Source organism: Callithrix jacchus, chromosome 17 (genome assembly GCF_049354715.1).
Source record: "Callithrix jacchus isolate 240 chromosome 17, calJac240_pri, whole genome shotgun sequence".
NCBI classification, from domain to species: domain Eukaryota; kingdom Metazoa; phylum Chordata; class Mammalia; order Primates; family Cebidae; genus Callithrix; species Callithrix jacchus.
In genome coordinates, this window is record NC_133518.1 from 7,015,193 (window position 1) to 7,036,459 (window position 21,267).

The 21,267-nt window shown below is 46.4% G+C and overlaps 1 long non-coding RNA gene across 2 annotated transcripts in view; it reads left to right on the forward strand.

Moving 5' to 3' along the window:
- LOC103791234 (uncharacterized) overlaps positions 1-356 on the forward strand; it is a 33,801-nt gene extending 33,445 nt beyond the window's left edge. The window contains exon 11 of one of the 2 annotated variants that reach the window (XR_013528832.1): positions 7-356. This is a non-coding gene — a long non-coding RNA (uncharacterized LOC103791234). The remainder of the gene's footprint in view (positions 1-6) is intronic. The other variant, XR_013528836.1, reaches the window with a different exon arrangement.
- Positions 357-21,267: the final 20,911 nt, after the last annotated feature.

Below are 21,267 nucleotides of genomic sequence, written 5' to 3' on the forward strand. Positions count from 1 at the left end.
TTGAAGGTAAAGTCTCTCAATCTCAGCTCACTGCAACCTCTGCCTCCCAGATTCAAGTGATTCTCTGGCCTCAACCTCCCAAGTAGCTGGGATTACAGGTGCCTACCACCATGCCCAGTTAATTTTTGTATTTTAGTAGAGACGGGGTTTCACCATATTGGCCAGGATGGTCTCCATCTCTTGACCTCATGATCCACCTGCCTAAGCCTCCCAAAGTGCTGGGATTACAGGCGTGAGCTACCACGCTGGCCAACCTGGCCTCTTTTCTTATTTATCATGGTATTATGTATGGGCTCCTTACCATAATCACTACACTAAACTACCTCATAATCAATATTCCCCTCTCTAACAACCTCCCTGAATCTTCTCTTCTTGTCACCTTCCCCCTTTACTGATCCCTCTATGGAGGGAGCATAATATAAAAAATAACTCTACAACTACTAATATATATTTTTAGTTTATGTATGAGGCAGTATTCTAAGCACTTTACATATATTAACTCATATAACTCCACAGTAATGCTGTAAGGTAGGTGTTGGGCATCTCCCCATTTTATAGATAAATGAGGAAATTGTAGTGTAACTGAGTGACTGGTTTTTGAGTCAAGACATCTTCCTTTTTTTTTAAAGTGATACATGATGATTGTACATATTTTGGGGGCACGTGTGGTATTTTGATACATACATGCAATGTGTAATGATCAAATCAGGATAACTGGGGCATCCATCAACCCAAATCTTCACCCCTCCTTCATGTGGGGACATCCCAGTTTCCTCCAGCAATCATTTCTTCTTCCACCTCCTCTTCTTCCTCTTTCTCTTCTTCATCCTCTCCTCCTCCTCTTTCTTCTTCTTCCTCCTCTTGTTCTTGTTCTTCTACTTCTTATTCTTTGAGATGGAATCTCGCTCTGTGGCCCAGGCCGGAGTGCAGTGGCATGATCTCAGCTCACTGCAACTTCCACCTCCTGGGTTCATTCGATTCTCCTGCCTCAGACTCCCAAATAGCTGGGATTACAGGCGCATGCCGCCACACCTGGCTAATTTTTGTATTGTTTTTTTAGTAGAGATGGGTTTTTCACCATGTTGGCCAGGCTATTTTCAAACTCCTGACCTCAGGTGATCCGCCCACCTCAGCCTCCCAAAGTGCTGGGATTACAGGCATGAGCCAGCGCATCTGGCCAAGCAGTTTTGAACTCTAAAACAAATAATTAACTCTAGTCTCTCTACTGTACTGTAGAACTTTAGATCTTATTCCTTCTGTCTGTATTTTCATAGGACATCTTCCTTTTGAAGCCTAGCTTTGTCGTGCTTTCCACGGGACTTGAGCAAACCTCTTCCCTGATGGCCTGTGTATTCCTCTCATCAGGACTTCCCCAGAGCTCCTCCTTGACCTGACAGTTTTTTCTGGGCACTTCTCTCTGACCCCTTGGCAGGGTTTTCTCTTCCTCTTCTAAGCTTCTTTCCCCAGTCCCTCCCTGGACCTTAGCAGGTCAAGGCTACAATTTCAAAAGGAGTTGAGTTTTTTCTGGAAAGTGCCTGGAATGGAACCCCTCCCCTCCATGATCTCTTCCCATAAATGCCCCCTGTGTGCAGCGCCCAGGGGCCCTGGGGAGCCTGGCCAGCTGATCTGTAATTAGAAATTTTTTTGCCTTCACACAGGAGGAGGGAGGACCCAGGTCTGGCCCAGTCATTTTGTTTGTCATGAATTATTCAGGAGATGGGAAGTGGAGTGAAGCCAGCCCCTCTGCTGACCAAAGCCCTGCCCAAGGCAGCATGAACTACCCAGCTCTGTCCGTTTCACCATTTCAGATCCAGAAAATAAACAAACCATGTGCCACGCACATTTACTGAGGGTGTTTTCATCAGACTCAGGGAGGGAGGTATGTTCTTTAGCTGCGGAGGGTGACAGGGACTTATCCACGGTCACAAGCCTAGGAAGAGGATGGCTTATCTGGGACTCAAACCCAGGAACACGATGAGAGGTTTGGTGCTCCTTTTGTGCTATTATAGATGCTGGGCGGAGGAGGAGGAGGAGGGGAGGATATCCCATCAGGCCCTCTAGGATAAAATAAAAGGTGCTTTCCTTTCTTGCCCTACTCCTGCTAAGGCTGGGGGATGGAGAAGGAGGACAATATGGAAAGGAGAGAACTAACCTCAGGAGCACCAGCTGGGTGACAAGCAAGAATTATTTTGTATTTTTAGTAGAGATAGGGTTTCTCCATGTTGGTCAGGCTGGTCTCGAATTCCCAACCTCAGGCAGTCCGCCCACCTCAGCCTCCCAAACTGCTGGGATTACAGGCGTGAGCCACCCCCAGCAACAAATATTTTAAAGGAGTTTTTTCAAGACAGATAACAACTGGTTAGCAGCAAGTGGGGCTCAGTTCTGGCACTTCTCTCTGCATTGCACTCTTTCTCCTCCACTCCTGTGGGGAGGCAAGCAGGGTTACCGAGGAACCTCAGCTCCAGAGTCCACAATGATCCTTGGATCAGACTTGCCTTGTTGTCACCCCTCTCAGTGTCCAGGTGCTGCTTCAGGACAAACCCTCATGAGTGTCCAGATGATATCTGTCATCCCACACTGGTTAACCTCGAAAGGTGGTCCTTTAGAAGGCGCAGGGCTTCCTCATTGGCACAAAGACAGCAATTCTGAGAGATAGATCAGCTCTAAGTGTAGTTCCTGGAAAAACTAAAGCACGGAATCTGGAAAGAATGTCCTGACTCCACTCCTTATTTTCTGTGTAAACTTGGGCCAGTTCCTTAATGTCTCTGTCAATTTGTCCATTGATGAAGTGAGATGAGGATAAGAAATAAACATGGCCAGGCAGAGTTGCACACCTTTAATCCCAGCACTTTGGGAGGCCGAGGTGGGCAGTTGCCTGAGCTCAGGAGTTTGAGGCAGGTGGATCACGAGATCAAAAGTTTGAGACAAGCCTGGCCAACATAGTGAAACCCTGTCTCTACTAAAAATACAAAAATTAGCTGGGCTTGGTGACATGTGCCTGTAGTCCCTGCTACTCAGGAGGCTGAGGGAGGAGAATCACTTGAACCCAGAAGGCGGAGTTTGTGGTGAGCTGAGATCATGCCACTACACTCCACCCTGGGCAGCAAGAGCAAAAACTCCATCTCAGAAAAGAAAAAGAAACATGGGCTGTTGTGTGGAATGAATATGATAGCATATATAAGGCATAGAGCAATACTTGGCACATAGCGAGTGCTCAGTAAGTGTTGCTGTCATTACCGTTATTGGTTATTATTATTCCTGATGACAGCCTCTCATTAAGCTTGCTTAACAGAGAGGCAGCAACTACCAGATGGTGAACATGTGTCTTCTTGAAACAGCACCCCAGTTTTGGCTGGGGAACTCCCCCTCCCCCAGTGTCAGTTCCTGTATCTGGGATGCAGCTTACTCCACCCACCTTTGGCTCCAGGGTTGGGCCTGGGATCTAGGCTGGCCACAAGGATTAGTGGAAGAACAGGCATGTGATCCAATGAGAGCCAATCAGTGGGAGACTTAAGATTTTTGCTGGAGAGAGGCAGTCTTTTTTAACCAATAAGAAAAAGCATGGGTGGAGCTTCTGAGAGCCTTCTTGTCACCCTGGGGAGGAGAGTGTCTGTCTGAGATTGAAGCCACAGAAGAAAGCAGAGCCAAGACATGGTAAAGACATGAAATGGAATCTTTGACCTCCTTGATTCAGTTGTAAGTCAGTAAATAATAATTATTATGATTATTTGCTTTGTTTGCATCAGTGAGTTGAGTTTTCTGTCATTTACAACCAAGAATGCTGAGGAAACTTGCCAACAATGTGCCAGTGTGCCAATGTGTGCCCCCTCTCTCTCTCTCTCTCTCTCCATATATATATATTTATTTATTTTACATTATTTTATTTTTTGAGAAGGAGTCTCATTCTGTCACCCAGGCCAGAGTGCAGTGGCTCAATCTTGGCTCACTGCAGCCTCCGCCTCCTTGGTTCAAGCATTTCTCCTGCCTCAGCCTCCTAAGTAGGTGAGGCTACAGGTGCACAACACCATGCCTGGCTAATTTTTGTATTTTTTTTTTTTGAGACAGAGTTTCGTTCTTGTTACCCAGGCTGGAGTGCAATGGTGCAATCGTAAATCACCACAACCTCCGCCTTCTGGGTTCAGGCAATTCTCCTGCCTCAGCCTCCAGAGGCAGCTGGGACTACAGGCACGCACCACCATGCCCAGCTAATTTTTTGTATTTTTAGTGGAGATGGGGTTTCAACACGTTGACCAGGATAGTCTCGAACTCTCGACCTTGTGATCCACCTGCCTCGACCTCCCAAAGTGCTGGGATTACAGGCGTGAGCCACTGCGCCCAGCAATTTTTGTATTTTTAATAGAGACAGGGTTTCACCATACTGGTCAGGCTGGTCTCAAACTCCTGACCTCAGGTGATTTACCTGCCTTGCTCTCCCAGAGTGCTGGGATTACAGGCATGAACCACCACGCCCAGCCTTCTCTCTCTCTCTCTATATATATATATATATTTATATGTGTGTGTGTGTGTGTGTGTGTGTATGCCAGGTACAATGACTCACGCCTATAATCTCAGCACTTTGGGAGGCCTAGGCAAGGAGATCATAAGGTCAGCAGTTTGAGACCAGCTTGGCCAACATGGTGAAACCCTGTCTCCTCTAAGAATACAAAAATTAGCTGGGCACAGTGGCACATTTAGTCCCAGCTATTCAGGAGGCATCACTTGATCCTGGGAGGCAGAGGCTGCAATGAGCCGAAATCATGCCACTGCACTCCAGCCTGGGTGACAGTGAGACTCTGTCCAAAATATATATATGTGTGTGTGTGTGTGTATTTGTTGTGCTTTGTAGAGAAGGGGTCTTGCTATCAGCCTTGCCCAGGCTGATCTTCAACACCTGGCTTCAAGTGATCCTCCCACCTTGGCCTCCCAAAGTACAGATGTGAGCCACTGTGCCCAGCCATACATCTCTCTCTCTCTCTGTCCATATATATATATATATATATATAGTCTGATATCTAGAGATAGATAGATGTATCTCTAGTGTGTGTGTGTGTGTGTGTGTGTGTGTCTATCTCTCTTTGGTTAAAATAACAGTATATGATGAAGAGTCATTTCTAATTATTGCTTTTGTTTTTACAAACTTAGGTCAAGAGAGAATGTCGAGGAAGGCCTTAAGATTCACAACAATGCCTAGGTACAAATTAAGGGCCTCTCCTCACTGAACTTACACAGTCATGGAGTCACAGACTTAGTGTCATGGCTTGGCTGTAACTATGGTCCTCCTTTCTGCTTTTAGGAAAACATTTAATTTCCACCCTGGGCATGGTCTGTGCCCAGCTTCCTTGTGGTGCTCTGTTTCTGTCTGCCTTTTGTCTACATGCTGGTGGTGTCAGAGCCAGTAACTATCTGTTTACAGTTTCAGACAGAAGCATTAATTTCCTTTTGAACCTTTTATTTTTCTCCAAGAACTCCCTGCTCAACTGTCTCAACTGTCTCACCGGTGTTTCTTTCTATGTGGAAATGTCTATTTTTTTTCTACAAAATCTGACCACATGCAAATCCCTACACATTCTCTTGTGAGCAGGCAACATGAGAGAAAGACATGTAGGCAGCAAATATCTGCACAGAACAGAGCTCACAGGACAAGTTGTCACAACCCTAAAGCTTCCAGGCCAAACAGCAAGGCAGCTGGGGGTAGCAGAGGGAGCACTGGAAATGGAGGCAGACCAGCATTTGAAATCCGGTTTTGTTACTTACTTCCTCTGTGACCTGGGACAAGTTGCTTCATACTGCTGAGCTCAGTCTTCTTGTCTATAAAATGGGCACAGACTGGTGTACACCACCACAAATGGTGCAGTGGTGTACACCTGTAATTCCAGAACTTTGGGAGGCTGAGGCAGGAGGATCACTTGTGCCCAGGAGTTTGAGACCAGCCTGGCCAACATGGTGAAAATCCATCTCTACTAAATATACAAAAATTTGCTGGTGTGGTGGCTCACACCTGTAATCCCAGCACTTTGGGAGGCTGAGGTGGGCAGATCACAAGGTCAGTAGTTCAAGACAAGGCTGGCCAACATAGTACATAGTGAAACCCCATGTCTACTAAAAATACAAAAATTAGCTGGGCATGGTGGCATGCGCCTGTAGTCCCAGCTACTTGATTAAAATAACAGTATATACTGAAGAGTCATTTCTAATTATTAGCTTTGTTTTAATAAAATAAAAGACATGTAAGTGGCAAGTATCTGCCCAGAACAGAGCTCACAGGAGAATCGCTTCAACCCAGGAGGTGGAGGTTGCAGTGAGCCAAGATTGTGCCATTGCACTCCAGGCTGGGAAACAAGAGTGAACCTTCAAAACAAAAATTAACTGGGCATGGTGGCAGGCACCTGTAATCCAAGCTACTTGGGAGGCTGAGGCAGGAGAATTACTTGAACCTGGGAGACAGAGGTTGCAGTGAGCCGAGATTGTGCCACTGCACTCCAGTGTGGGTGACAAGAACAAAACTCTGTAAAAAAAAAAAAAGAAGGAAAGAAGGAAGGAAGGAAGGAAAGACAGAAAGAAAAAGAAAGAAAGAAAGAGAAACAGGAGAGAGGAGGGGAGCAGAGGACTCCTGACCTTAAGGGGTCTGCCAACCTTTGCCTGCCAAAGTGCTGGGATTACAGGCATGGGCCACCGCGCCTGGCCCAGCTTGCTGTTTTAAGAGTCCAGACCCTGGGCAGGGCCTGGTGGCTCACACCTGTAATCCCAGCATTTTGGGAGGCCAAGAAGGGGGGATCACGAGGTCAGGAGTTTGACACAAGCCTGAGTAACATGGTGAAACCCCATCTCTAATAAAAATACAAAGAAAAAATTAGCTGGGCATGGTGGTGCATGTCTGTAATCCCAGACACTCAGGAGGCAGGAGAATCACTTGAACCCAAAAGGCAGAGGTTGCAGAGAGCTGAGATCACACCACTGCACTCCAGCCAGGGCTACAGAGCAAGACTCTGTCTCAAAAAAAAAAAAAAAAGTCCAGACCCTAACTACTCTTGGGAGACATGGTGGGAATAAGGAAGTGGCAGCTGGGCTTTGGAATTCAAATCCTGGCCCCTCCTGGTCACTCGTGTCTCCTGTGTACCAAGGGAAAGGTGGAGAAACCAAGGAGATGCGTCCTATGGGGGCCTGGAGAGGGGACTCCATGGGAACATCCATCCATCCATGCTCAGCAATCATTATGTCACCAGAGCACTGGTTAACACATGCATGTACCCATGCTGTCAGACTCACAGTGAACACATGAGTACATGTGTGCATATGTGTGGCTCCACAAGTACACACCTCCCTCACTCACACACTCACAGGTCCACCACCCTGCATTGAATTCCTGGATTTTGTCAGAACCCCATTAGGGCAGGTGCGGTGGCTCATGCCTGGTAATTCCAGCACTTTGGGAGACTGAGGCAGCTGGATCACTTGAGGTCAGGAGTTTGAGACCAGCCTGGCTAACATGGTGAACCTCTCCCACTAAAAATACAAAAATTAGCCAGGCATGGTGATGCATGCCTGTAATCCCAGCTACTCAGGAGGCTAAGGCAGAAGGATCATTTGAACTCAGGAGGTGGAATTTGCAGTGAGCCAAGATCATGCCACTGCACTCCCACCTGCGTGACGGAGCGAGACTCTGTCTCAAAAGAAAAGAACCTCATTAGGCAGAAAAGCTAGGTCAAGTGTATGGACTCTGCTCTTGACTATTGGGTTTGAATCCTCATTCTGCCAAATACCAGCCAAGTCTTTGGGCAAATCTTCTCATCTTTCAATCTGCAAATGAGAGTAATAATAGCATCTGTTCTTTTTTTTTTTTTTTTTTGTGAGACAGAGTTTCGCTCTTGTTACCCAGGCTGGAGTGCAATGGTGCGATCTTGACTCACTGCAACCTCTGCCTCCTGGGTTCAGGCAATTCTCCTGCCTCAACCTCCTGAGTAGCTGGGATTACAGGCACGTGCCACCATGCCAGCTAATTTTTTGTATCTTTAGTAGAGACAGGGTTTCACCATGTTGACCAGAATGGTCTTGATATCTTGACCTCATGATCCACCCGCCTCGGCCTCCCAAAGTGCTGGAATTACAGGCTTGAGCCACCGTGCCCGGCCTGCATCTGTTCTTTTGGTTTGTTGGGAGTTTAAAAAGTTATAAGGTGTCTGTACTAGAAATTCTAGCTGGTATGGTTTACATATGAGGTCCCTCACACGCACACACAATAAACAGCCTTGAAGTGATGCTATATCCTCAGGAGGTTCTTGTGGCAGCAACACCCACTGAAGAAAAGGAAGGAAGCTAGATTGGGCAGAGGGAAGGGTGGTGCTGTAATCCAGTCTCAGCGGAGGCCTCAGCCAGCCCCGTTGGGAGTTCTGAAGCTGAGATGACCTATCAGAGTGGTTCTGTGTTGAGATGAGGAGGCTGAGTATTTACATCTGTGCTGACCAGTCCAAGCATATGTGCTGCACTGGGAAGGGGCCATGACCTCGGAGTGATGACTCCCTTCAATGTGGCCAAACCACAGAGGGACTCAGCTGTGAGCTGTCAGCAACCAACATCTCCAGCAGCTAGAGAAATGTGTGGATTCTAAAGGGACATCAGGCTGGATCCCTTATGTTATATAGCTGGTGGGTGGTGGGAGCATTTTTCCTCCTCTCATGTCTGGACTCCAAAGACCCCTGAAAACAGCCAATCAAGGAACAAGGACCTGAACTTTCCCTGACTTGGGCCTCACACCAAGCTGTTTGCACTTGCTTCTGTATTCCAGGGTACCTTATTCAAACCTCACTATTTCATGTAGCACATTCTTTGAATAATAATAATAAGTGACGTGGCTGGGTGCAGTGGCTCATACTTGTAATCTCAACAGTTTGGGAGGCCAAGGCAGGTGGATCGCTTGAGGTCAGGATTTGGAGACCAGCTTGGGTAACATGGTAAAACCCCTTCTCTACTAAAAAATACAAAAATTGGCCAGGCGTGGTGGAGTACGCCAATAGTCTCAATTATTCAGGAGGCTGAAGGGGGGATTGCTTGAGCCCAGGAGGTGGAGGTTGCCATGAACTGAGATCGTGCTGCTGCACTCCAGCCTGGGCTACAGAGTGAGACCCTGTTAAAAAAAAAGTGATATATAAACCAAATCTAAGCACTTTATGGCCAAACGTGGTGGCTCATGCCTGTAATCCAAGCACTTTGGGAGGCTAAGGTGGGTAGATCATCTGAAGTTAGGGATTACAGATCAGCTTGGCCAACATGGCAAAACCCTCTACTAAATATACAAAAATTAGCCGGGCATGGTGGCAGGCATCTGTAATCCTAGCTACTCAGGAGGCTGAGGCACAAAAATCACTTGAACCCAGGAGGTGGAGGCTGCAGTGAACTGAGATTTTGTCACTGCACTCCAGCTTGGGCAACAGAGTGAGACTCTGTCTCATAGAAAATTAAATTAAATTGAAAAATCAACGAGTAGTATGTACGTTATTTATTTATTTATAATTTGAGATGAACTCTCACTCTGTTGTCTAGGCTGGAGTGCAGTAGCGCAATCTCAGTGCAATGATGTGATGGTCTCAGCTCACTACAACCTCCACTTCCTGGGTTCAAGTTATTCTCCTATCTCAACTTCCCAAATAGCTAAGATTATAGGCATATGTCACCAGGTGCAGCTAATTTTTGTATATTTTTTTAGTAGAGACAGGGTTTCACCCTGTTGGCCAAGCTGGTCTTGAACACATGACCTCAAGTGATCCACCAGCCTCAGCCTCCCAAAGTGCTGGGATTACAGTCGAGAGCCACTGGGCCCAGCCTGTTCTAAGTACTTTACATGGATTAACTCATTTAATGCTTACAAGAACTCTATGAGATAAATACAATATTGTTATCTGCACTTTCAGATGAGGAAACTAAGTCACAGAGAGGCTAGGTAATTTACTTAAAGTCACATGGGTTGTATGTGGTGAAGCCAGTTGGTTTCAGAACTCACAGTCTTAACCAGCTTGCCCCTGTGATCAGTGGTGAGTGTTAACATGGATGATGGATATCCATGAGTCAGATGAATGTACAGATGGATGGACAGATGGATGGATGGATGGATGAATGGATGAATGGATGGATGGATGGATGAATGGATGGATGGAAGGATACCTACTGTCCTGGCCTTCTTGGAATGAATGGATGGATGAACAGATGGATGGATGGATACCTACTATCCTGGCCTTCCTGGAATGAATGGATGGATGAATGGATTGATTGATGGATGGATGAATGGACAGATAAATGAATACCTATTATCTGGCCTTCCTGGAATTATCCATCCTATGAATTTCCTCTCCATTCTTGGCATAGCAGCATCTGGGTCCACATCAGCAAGGAGCACAGCTCAGCCCTCCTAGTAAAAAGAACAGATTGAGATCCTCACCTCCTGGAGCTCAGCCCTTCAGCCAAAAGATGATGGGCCAACGTAACTGAATGAGACCTCACTGGCAATGGCAGAATCCCAGGCTTGCCAGCTCTGTGGCCTGAGAAGAGCCTTCCTTGCTGTACCTCAGAGACCTCATATGTAAAATGCACTAGCTAGAACTTCTAGTCCAGACACCCTACAATGCTTTTAAGTAGCAGCCGGGCCCAGTGGCTCATGCCTGTAATCCCAGCACTATGGGAGGCCAAGGCAGGTGGGGTCAGGAGTTGGAGACCAGCCTGGCCAACATGGTGAAAATCCATCTCTGCTTAAAATACAAAAATTAGCCAGGCACGGTGGTGCATGCCTGTAATCCCAGCTACTCGGAAGGCTGGGGCAAGAGAATCCCTTGAACTCAGGAGACAGAGGTTACAATGAGCCGAGATCATGCCACTCACTTCCAACCTGGGCAACAGGGTGAGACTGCATCTCAAAAAAGAAAGAAAGAAAGAAAACTAAAGTGGGAGCTCAGCCCAGGGCATTTGGTGCTCTTTCACCTTTGGAGACCAGGCAATTTCCAGTTCCCTTTTCGGGGCATCGTCTCCCTCTCCACAGCTTTTTTTTGCGGCCTTTTCCAGTATTCTCTCCTTCTTCAGGTACTTTCCTTCCCTTCTCTCACATCCTTTCTGTTGCTCTCAATGCTTCTGGTCTTCACCGTGGACTGGCCATGCCTGCACACGCACTGGGGTTGCTTGACTTCCTCCCTGCCTGGGCATGTGAGTGCTTAACAGCTATTTCCTTTAAGACAGATGGGGGGGGCAGGAAGATGGACAGGTCGCACTCAGGTATGGAGGGGAGATGCACTGCTGAGGCCATGGTTCTGAGAGGTTCTGAATCTTGCTGTAACCCAAAAGGACTACGGGAAGATTTTCTGTGACTGTGTTTTGAAGCTCCTAAGGTGTCAATTCCCTAGATCAGCATCCTGCAACCAGGTAATGGAACATGGTGCAAAGAATCCAGTGATCTGGGCTGGGCTCTTTCCCTGACTTTGGGCAAGTCATATCACTTTTCCAGGCCTTAATTTTTCTACCTGTAAAGGAGAGTTTGATCATGCAAAATCGGGCAAAGGGAATTGAATTGCCTGGTTCTAAGCTCAGCTGTACCACTGACCAGTTAAATAACCTTGAAAAAGACACTTACAACTTTGGCCAGGCACAGTAGCTCACGCCTGTAATCTCAGCACTTTGGGAGGCTGAGGCAGGTGGATCACGAGGTCAGGAGTTCGAGACCAGCCTGGCCGGCATGGTGAAACCCTGTCTCTACTAAAAATACAAGAATTAGGCAAAATGGTGGGATTACAAGCGTGAGCACCACACTCAGTTTACAGCAGTTTTTAAGACCCTGGAAAATGGGTATCTCCTTTAGCCCAGTAGCTCTACTGCTGAGACATAAACACAAAAATTTAGCCCAGCATGGTGGCGTGCACCTGTAATCCCAGCTACTTTGAAGGCTGAGGCAAGAGAATTGCTTGAACCTGGCAAATGGAGACTGCAGTGAGCCGAGATCCTGCCACTGCACTCCAGCCTGGGCAACAGAGTGAAACTCTGTCTCAAAAAAAAGGAAGGAAAATGGAGAGCTAGCAGAAAAATAGGCAGAGATGTTTGTTTCTGTGCTTACTTGAGACAAGTTATCACCCTATTTCACAGGCTGGAATGCAGTGGTATCATCATAGTTCACTGTGGCCTCGAATACCAGGGTTCAAGTGATCCTCGAGTATCAGCCTCCTCAGCAGCTGGGACTACAGGTGCACACCACCATGCCTGGCTAATTTTAAAATCTGTTGTACAAACGAGGGTCTTGCTCTATTGCCCAGGCTGGTCTTGAATTCCTGGCCTCAAGCGTTCCATCTGCCTTGGCCTCCCAAAGTGCTGGGATTACAGTTGCGACCCAGCCCTAAAGGTAGAAACTTAGATTCTAGGTGTTCCCATCCAATTTTGCCAAGCAGAACTCCTTCCTTTCCCATCTTTTCTCACCCTCCAGAATGCCTGTGCCCTTCATACTTAATGAAATGTACAGGATGTCTCATGCACTGTTCATGGAGATGTAAAGAAGGATTAACACTTTTTTTTTAGATGGAGTCTCTCTGTCACCCAGGTTGGAGTGCAGTGCCACAATCTTGGCTCACTGCAACCTCCACCTCCCAGGTTCAAGTGATTTTCCTGCCTCAGTCTCCCGAGTAGCTGGGACTACAGGTGTGCTCTACTGTGCCCAGCTAATGCTTGTATTTTTTGTAGAAACAGGGTTTTATTATGTTGGCCAGACTGGCCTTGAACTCCTAGGCTTAAGCAGTCTGTCCACCTTGGCCTCCCAAAGTGCTGGGATTACAGGCGTGAGCCACCACGCCTGGCCAGAAGTGTAACACTTTGGAGAAATAATTTGACAGCGATTGTAGGCCAGGCATGGTGGCTCATGCCCATAATCCTAGCACTTTGGGAGGCCGAGGTGGGTGGATCACCTGAGGTCAGGAATTCAAGATCAGCATGGCCATAATGGTGAAACCCCATCTTTAAAAAAAAAATTCTAAAATATTGCCAGGCACCATGTGGCTCACGCCTGTAATCTCAGGACTTTGGGAGGCCGAGGCATATGGATCACTTGAGGTCAGGAATTCAAGACCAGCCTGACCAACATGGTCAAAACCCATCTCTACTAAAAATATAAAATTAGCCAGGCATGGTGGCACATGTCTATAGTCCCAGCTACTTGGGATGCTGAGGCAGGAGAGTCACTTGAACCCGGGAAGAAGAGGTTGTGGTAAACCAAGATTATTCCACTGCACTCCAGACTGGGAGACAGACCAAGACTCTGTCTCAAAAAAAAAAATTTTTGTAAAATACTAAAAATGTATAAATAGAGCCAGGCACAGTGGCTCATGCCTGTAATCTTAGCACTTTGGGATGCTGAGGTGGGTGGATCACCTGAGGTCAGGAGTTCAAGACCAGCCTGACCATCATGGTGAAACCCCATCTTAAAAAATAAAAGTTAAAATAAAAAATGTATAAATATATATATTTAGAGATAAAACTTGAAGGAAATAAATTAAAATGTTAACATGGTTGTCTTTGAATGGTATGGGGATTATATTTTATTTCATCAACACTATTTCTTTTCCTTTTTTTAATTATTTTTTATCACCTGGGTGCAGGTGGGCTAAGGCCAAAAAGGGCATTAGCCCAACACTATTTTTTTAAGAAATTTTGTGCTTATTTAATGGACATTGTATTTTCTTTAACAAATAAATATTACAATTATATATTAAAAAGCCACATTTCTTTATTTTTGTTTTTGAGACAGAGTCTTGCTGTGTCACCCAGGCTGGTATGCAGTGGCATGAGCTCCACTCACTGCAACCTCCACCTCCCGGGTTCAAACAATTCTCCTGCTTCAGCCTCCTAAGTACCTGGAATTACAGGTGCCCACCGCCACAACCAGCTAATTTTTTATTTTTGGTAGAGATAGTGTTTCACCATGTTGGCCAGACTGGTCTCGAACTCCTGACCTCAGGTGATCCACCTGCCTCACTTTTCCAAAGTGCAGGGATTACAGGCATGAGTCACTGCATCCATCTTTAAACCACATTTCTATTCGCTGTTTTTGTTTTTTTGTTTTTTGTTTTTTGAGATAAGCCACTGTTGCCCAGGCTGGAGTGCAGCGGCACTATCTCAGCTCACTGCAAACTCCACCTCCCGGGTTCAAGCAATTCTCCTGCCTCAGCCTCCTGAGTAGCTGGGATTACAGGGCACACCACCACGCCTGTCTAATTTTTGTATTTTTAATAGAGATGGGGTTTCACCATATTGGCTATGCTGGTCTCAAACTCCTGACCTCAACTGATGAAGCTGCCTCGGCCTCCCAAAGTGCTGACATTACAGCCATGAACCACCATGACTTGCCTAGCCTTTGCTTTTATAAACACCTTCAAAATGAACAAATTTGTTTCTGATATTTACCTACTTCTACTCATGTGAATAGAATTTTAGATATGGAATTGCTGGACCCCAAGGGCTTGTGTATTCCATATTTCAAATTATTGCCATCCAGTAACATAAATATATGTAATTGACCCTCTGCATTTATTTAGTCTCCATCCCTGGATTCAACCAACCTTGGATGGAAAATATTTAGAAAAAAATTGCATTTGTACTGAATGTGGACTTTTTTCCTTATCATTATTCCCTAAAATACACAGAATAGCAATGATTTACAGGGTGTTGACATTGCATTACGGATTATAAGTAATCTAGAAAAGACTTAGAGTATACAGAAGGGTATGCAGAGATGATATGCAAATATGATGCCATTTTATATCAGGGACTTGAGCATCTGTGGATTTGGGTATCTGAGGGAGGTCTCAGAATCAATGCCCCAGGGACACTGAATGATGGCTATATATAAAGCACAAGAAGAGAAAAGATGACTGGAAGAAGAAGATCTCATTGTGTTAAGTTGTACCCAAAGTGTTTGTGTGGTATAAGTATGTGAAATGAACAAAAATAAAAATAAAAATGAATAACTTAGCCAAGAAATAAATCATATAAGGCCATATACCTAAATATTAAAAGTGTTTTTTTTTTTTTTTTGCTTTACTTTAATGCAGAATCAAGGAAGAAAAAAAATGATATTTTTTCAGTGGAGCCACAGTTACTATTATTTTATTTTTATTTATTTGTGTTTTTTTTGAGACGGAGTTTCGCTGTTGTTACCCAGACTGGAGTGCAATGGCATGATCTCAGCTCACCGCAACCTCCACCTCCTGGGTTTAAGCAATTCTCCTGCCTCAGCCTCCTGAGTAGCAGGGATTACAGGTGCTTACCACCATGTCCAGCTAATTTTTGTATTTTTAGTAGAGAAGGGATTTCACCTTGTTGACTAGGATGGTCTCGATCTCTTGACCTCGTGATCCACCCACCTCGGCCTCCCAAAGTCCTGGGATTATAGGTGTGAGCCACCATGCCCGGCCGACTATTTTTATTTTTTTTAAAGATGGGGTTTCATCATGTTGATCAGGCTGCTGAGCCACAGTTTTTATATTTTCTCGGTGTCTTATATCAAATATTAATTTATTTTCTGTAGCCAGGCCTGGTAGCTCACACCTGTAATCCCAGCACTTTGACAGGCTGAGGTGGGCAGATCACAAGGTCAGAAGATCGAGACCATCCTGGCTAACACTGTGAAACCCCACCTTTGTTTTTTTTTTTTTAATTAGCAGAGTCTCACTTTGTCGCCCAGGCTGTCACCCAGGCTGGAGTTCAGTGTTGGGATCTCGGCTCACAGCAACCTCCACTTCCCAGGTTCTTGCAATTCTCCTGCCTCAGCTTTGTGAGTAGTTGGGCCTACAGGTGCAGGCCACCATGCCCGGCTAATCTTTTGTATTTAGTAGAGACGGGGTTTCACCATGTTGCCCAGGCTGGTCTCCAACTCCTGAGCTCAGGCAATCTGCCCACTTCCACCTCCCAAGGTGCTGGGATTACAGGCATGAGCCACCATGCCCTTCTGAAACCCTGACTTAAAAAATAAAATAAAATAAAATAAATAAATACATAAACAATTTCTTTTCTGTAATCAGCAAACACTACCATGGATACTATGAAAATTAATCTTGTACTTTTTCATTTAAAAAAGCAATACGTAGTCATTTTAATAAGTTTAAAAATTTTAAAGAATATATAAAGAAAATGTTAATAATGTCCTTTTCTTTACTTTTAAATTCACCCCTTGGCCAGGCGCAGTGGCTCACGCCTGTAATCCCAGCAGTTTGGGAAGCAGACATGGGCAGATCACCTGAGATGAGATCAGCCTGGCCAACATGGTGAAACCCCATCTCTACTAAAAATACAAAAATTAGCCAGGCGTGGTGGCACGTGCCTGTAGTCCCAGCTACTTGGGAAGCTGAGGCACGAGAATCACTGGAACCCTGGAGGTGGAGGTTGCAGGGAGCTGAGATGGTGCCACTGCACTTCAGCCTGGTGGACAGAGTGAGACTCCATAAGTAAATAAGTGAATAAATGTACCGATTGAAATAAACAATGTTAAAGGACTGTTTAGGAATCTTTTCACTCTTTTTCTATAATAGAGTGTGTTATTTTTACATCAGAAATGAATTTTAAAACCTTAAAAAATGTGTTGAGGCTGGGCACGGTGGCTCACACCTGTAATCCTAGCACTTTGGGAGGCTAAGGTGGGTGGATCACAAGGTCAAAAGTTCAAGACCCTTTGGGAGGTCGAGGCGGGTGGATCACTAGGTCAAGAGATGGAGATCATCTCGGTCAACATGGTGAAACCCCGTCTCTACTAAAAATACAAAAAATTAGCTGGGCATGGTGGCGCATGACTGTAATCCCAGCTCCTCAGGAAGCTGAGGCAGGAGAATTGCCTGAATCCAGGAGGCGGAGGTTGCAGTGATCTCGCCATTGCACTCCAGCCTGGGTAACAGGAGCGAAACTCCATCTCAAAACAAACAAACAAACAAAAAAAAAAAACAAGTTCAAGACCAGCCTGGCCAAGATGGTGAAATCCCTTCTCTATGAAAAATACAAAAATTAGCCAGGCACAGTAGCAGGTGCCTGCAATCCCAGCTACTTGGGAGGCTGAGGCAGGAGAATTCTTTGAACCTGGGCGACAGAGGTTTCAGTGAGCTGAGATCGTGCCACTGCACTCCAGCCTGGGCAATAGAGTGAGACTCCATCTCAAAAAAAAAAATGTGTTGAACGACCCCTGCCTGGCCCTTCAGCAGATCACCCTGGCTACCTCCAGCCCTGCCAAGTTGTGTGCCCTCTTTCTGCATCCAAACAACTTGCCCTCAAAGAAACCTACTTGGGGCCCTGCTTCCTGGAGGCACCTGCGCCTCTGCCTTGGCCCAGGTTCAGCAGAAATCAAGGCCAGGCCCAGGAAGCCTTGGCCCCAGCTCTGGCCTGATCCAGGCCTGGGAGAGCCAGTGTTCCTCCCCAGCCTCAGGAGTGAGGGGCCGGTGCCAGGCGAGGCCCTGGGATCCCAGAGAGGCTCCCTGAGAGGCTCCCTCCCACCCGCTTCTCTAGGAGAAATTAAGAGTGAAAATCCTCCTTCTGGTGACCCTGTGCTCCAGGCCCAGGCTGATTTACAAATGAAAAGTCTACAGAGGGCCTGGGCTTTCTCCCTTTCACATTCACAATGAGGCGTGGCCTATAAATAAAACCTCTCTGAGAAAAAAGAGGCTTCAAAAAATGCACGTGGTGTGTGTGTGTGTATGTGTGTCTGTGTGAGAGAGAGAGAGAGAGAGAGAGAGAGAGAGAGAGAGAGAGAGAGAGAAAGAGAGAGAGAGAGAGAGCGCCCGGGAGGGAGAGAGACCAGAGGGAGAGGAAGAGTTTGAAAGGGCCAGAACAGGGAAGGAGTATGAATAAAAGCTGGTGTTTACTGAGTGCTTACTGCTTACTGGATGCCAGGCAGCCATCCTCACAGCAACACTGTAAGGGCAGTGTTAGTTAGAGTTCCCATTTTACAGATGAAGAAACCGAGTTTCAAGGAGGGTAAGAGTTGCCCAAGATAATACAGTGAATTAAGGGGAAAGCTTGGACTCAGAAAGTGGGATGAATATCAGATTCAAATGATGGCCCAGGTGCAGTGGCTCACACCTGAAATCCCAGCACTTTGGGAAGCTGAGGTGGGCCGAGGTCAGGAGTTTGAGACCAGCCTGGCCAACATGATGAAACCACATCTCTACTAAAAATACAAAAATTAGCTGGGTGTGGTAGAACGCACCTGTAATCGCAGCTACTCAGGAGGCTGAGGCAGGATAATTGCTTGAACCTGGGAATCAGAGGTTGCAGTGAGCCTAGATCACTCCACTGCACTCCAGCCCTGGTGAAAGAGCAAGGTTCTGACTCAAAAAAGAGAGAGAGAGATTTAAATGATGATCTGTGTCTTGATTGTGATGATGATTGCAGGACTATGCGCTTGTCACACACATATTAAAAAGGGAGAGCCAGGCATGGTGGCTCACGCCTGTAATCTGAACACTTTGGGAGGCTGAGGCAGGTGGATCACCTGAGGTCAGGAGTTCAAGACCAGCCTGAAACATTGAGAAACCCAGTCTCTACTAAAAATACAAAATTAGCTGGGCATGGTGGCATGCACCTGTAATCCCAGCTACTCAGGAGGCTGATGCAGGAGAATCAGAGAAACCTACCCCTGCAGCATGGGCAATAAGAGTAAAACTCTGTCTCAAAAAAAAAAAGAAAGAAAGGGAGAATTTTACTCTATGTATACTGCAATAATCATGACTTTTATCATTTTTAATTTTATTTATTTATTTTTGAGAATAAGTTTTATTTATTTATTTGGAGTCTCACTCTCTTGCCCAAGATGGAGTGCAGTGGCATGATCTCAGCTCACTACAACCTCTGCCTCCCAGATTCAAGCAATTCTCCTGCCTCAGCCTCCTGAGAAGCTGGGACTACAGGCGAGAATGCCACCATGCCCAGCTGACTTTTGTATTTTTAGTAGAGATGGGATTTTGCCCTGTTGAACAGGCTGGTGTCAATCTGCTGATCTCAGGTGATCCACCTGCCTCAGCCTCCCAAAGTACGGGGATTACAGGTGTGACACTGCACCCTGCCAATCCAGACTTTTAAAAAGGTAAAATAAAATAGGCCAGGCACAGGGTCTCGTGTCTGTAATCTCAGCACTTTGGAAGCCGAGGTGAGAGGATCTCTTGAGCTCAGGAGTTCAAGACCAGCCTGGACAACATGACAAGGCCCTGTCTCTACAAAAAATACAAAAATTAACTGGGCACAGTGGCACATGTCTACTGTCCCCACTACTGAGGAGGCTGAGATGGGAGGTTTGCTGGAGCCTAGGGAATTGAGGCTGCAGTGAGTTCTGTTTCCACCACTGCACTCCAGCCTGGAAAATGGAGTGAGACCCTGTCTCAAAATAAAAAAATAATAATAGGGCCGGGCGTGGTGGCTCAAGCCTGTAATCCCAGCACTTTGGGAGGCCGAGGCGGGTGGATCACAAGGTCAACAGATCGAGACCATCCTGGTCAACATGGTGAAACCCCGTCTCTACTAAAAATACAAAAAATTAGCTGGGCACGGTGGCGCGTGCCTGTAATCCCAGCTACTCAGGAGGCTGAGGCAGGAGAATTGCCTGAACCCAGGAGGCGGAGGTTGTGGTGAGCCGAGATCGCGCCATTGCACTCCAGCCTGGGTAACAAGAGCGAAACTCCGTCTCAAAAAAAAAAAAAATAATAATAATAATAGTGATAAAATATAATACATGTCAAAAAAAAAAAAAAAAGAGGCCACTGGGGAGTGATTGGTGAGGTATCCTGGATGCTTGGGCCCTCTCTGTACCGTTCCTTCTAGGAGGGCTGTTACCTAATTTGCCTCTGTATCCCCAGGCTCAGGGCTCAATAATGGGCAATTTAGATATTAGGGAAATGTTTGCTTGATTAATGGAATACATGAGCTATGTAATTCTCTCTAGACTCATTTTGCCATCCATAAAATGAGAAAATGATGAAACACTACAGCAAACACCACCTAATTAGCCTCAAAGGTCACCTCCTCTGGGAAGTCTTCCTGGATTTCCGTCCACCCCCAGACTGGTCAAGGGTCTCTTCTGGCCTCACAGAGCCAGGTTGTGTTCCCATCCCTGCACTGATTATAGTGTATAATACTTGTCTGGTTCTGCTCCATGAGGACACCTGTGCCTCTGCCTTGACTCAGGTTCAGTAGAAATCAAGGCTAGGCCTAGAAAGCCCTGGGAAATGTTCCATGTGCATATTCAAGTTCTCTGCGGTAGCACCCATGTCTGTTTTACTTCTCTCTGTACCCTCAGTACCCAGCCCCTAGCATGTAGAATGTCTAAGAAGTTAATGAATTAATGCATGTATGAGTTCTGGTCTCAGATTCAAATGTGAATCATGTCCAGATGCAGCGGCTCACGCCTGCAATTCCAGCACTTTGGGAGGCCGAGGAGGGTGGATCACCTGAGGTCAGGAGTTTGAGAACCAGCCTGGACAACATGGAGAAACCCATCTCTACTAAATATGAAGATTAGCTGGGTGTGATGGCGCATGCCTGTAGTCCCAGCTACTTGGGAGTCTGGGGTAAGAGAATTGCTTGAGGCTGAAAGGCAGAGGTTGCGGTGAGCCGAGATTGCATCACTGCACTCCAGCCTGGGCAACAAGAGTGAAACGCCAACTCAAAAAAACAGAAAGCGAATCATGCTGGTGTTGGCTGGGGCTGGGTGAGGGTCTCAGGCAGCAGACACTTCCAGGGGAGAAATCCCTGTGCAGTAGAGATGAGTTGAAAGACCTGACTTCCAGAGCCCCAGAAAAACAATCAGAGGGCAGATGGTTTGGGGAAAGGGGGAGGTTCTGGTGAGCGGGCAATCTGCGTGCATCTGTTTGAGGCTGAGAGTGGGGTGGGGCACATGGATATGGTGAGGTCCCAGCTCTGGTACTTCTCAGCTGTCATTCAGCCCCACCAACCCTCGGTCTCCATATCTGTGCAGTGGGCAGGGAACATAATGATACCCGCTTCTACTTTAACATGTTTATTCGGCCCTGCACGGGGCTTCATGCCTGTAATCCAAGCACTTTGGGAGGCCAGGGTGGGCGGATCAGAAGGTCAGGAGTTAAAGGGTTCATAGAGAAATCCTGTCTCTACTAAAAATACAAAAAATTAGCCAGGCATGGTGGCACATGCCTGTAATCCCCACTACTCGGGAGGCTGAGGTAGGAGAATTGCTTGAACCTGGGAGGCGGAGGTTGCGGTGAGCCAAGGTTGTGCCATTGCACTCCAGCATGGGCAACAAGA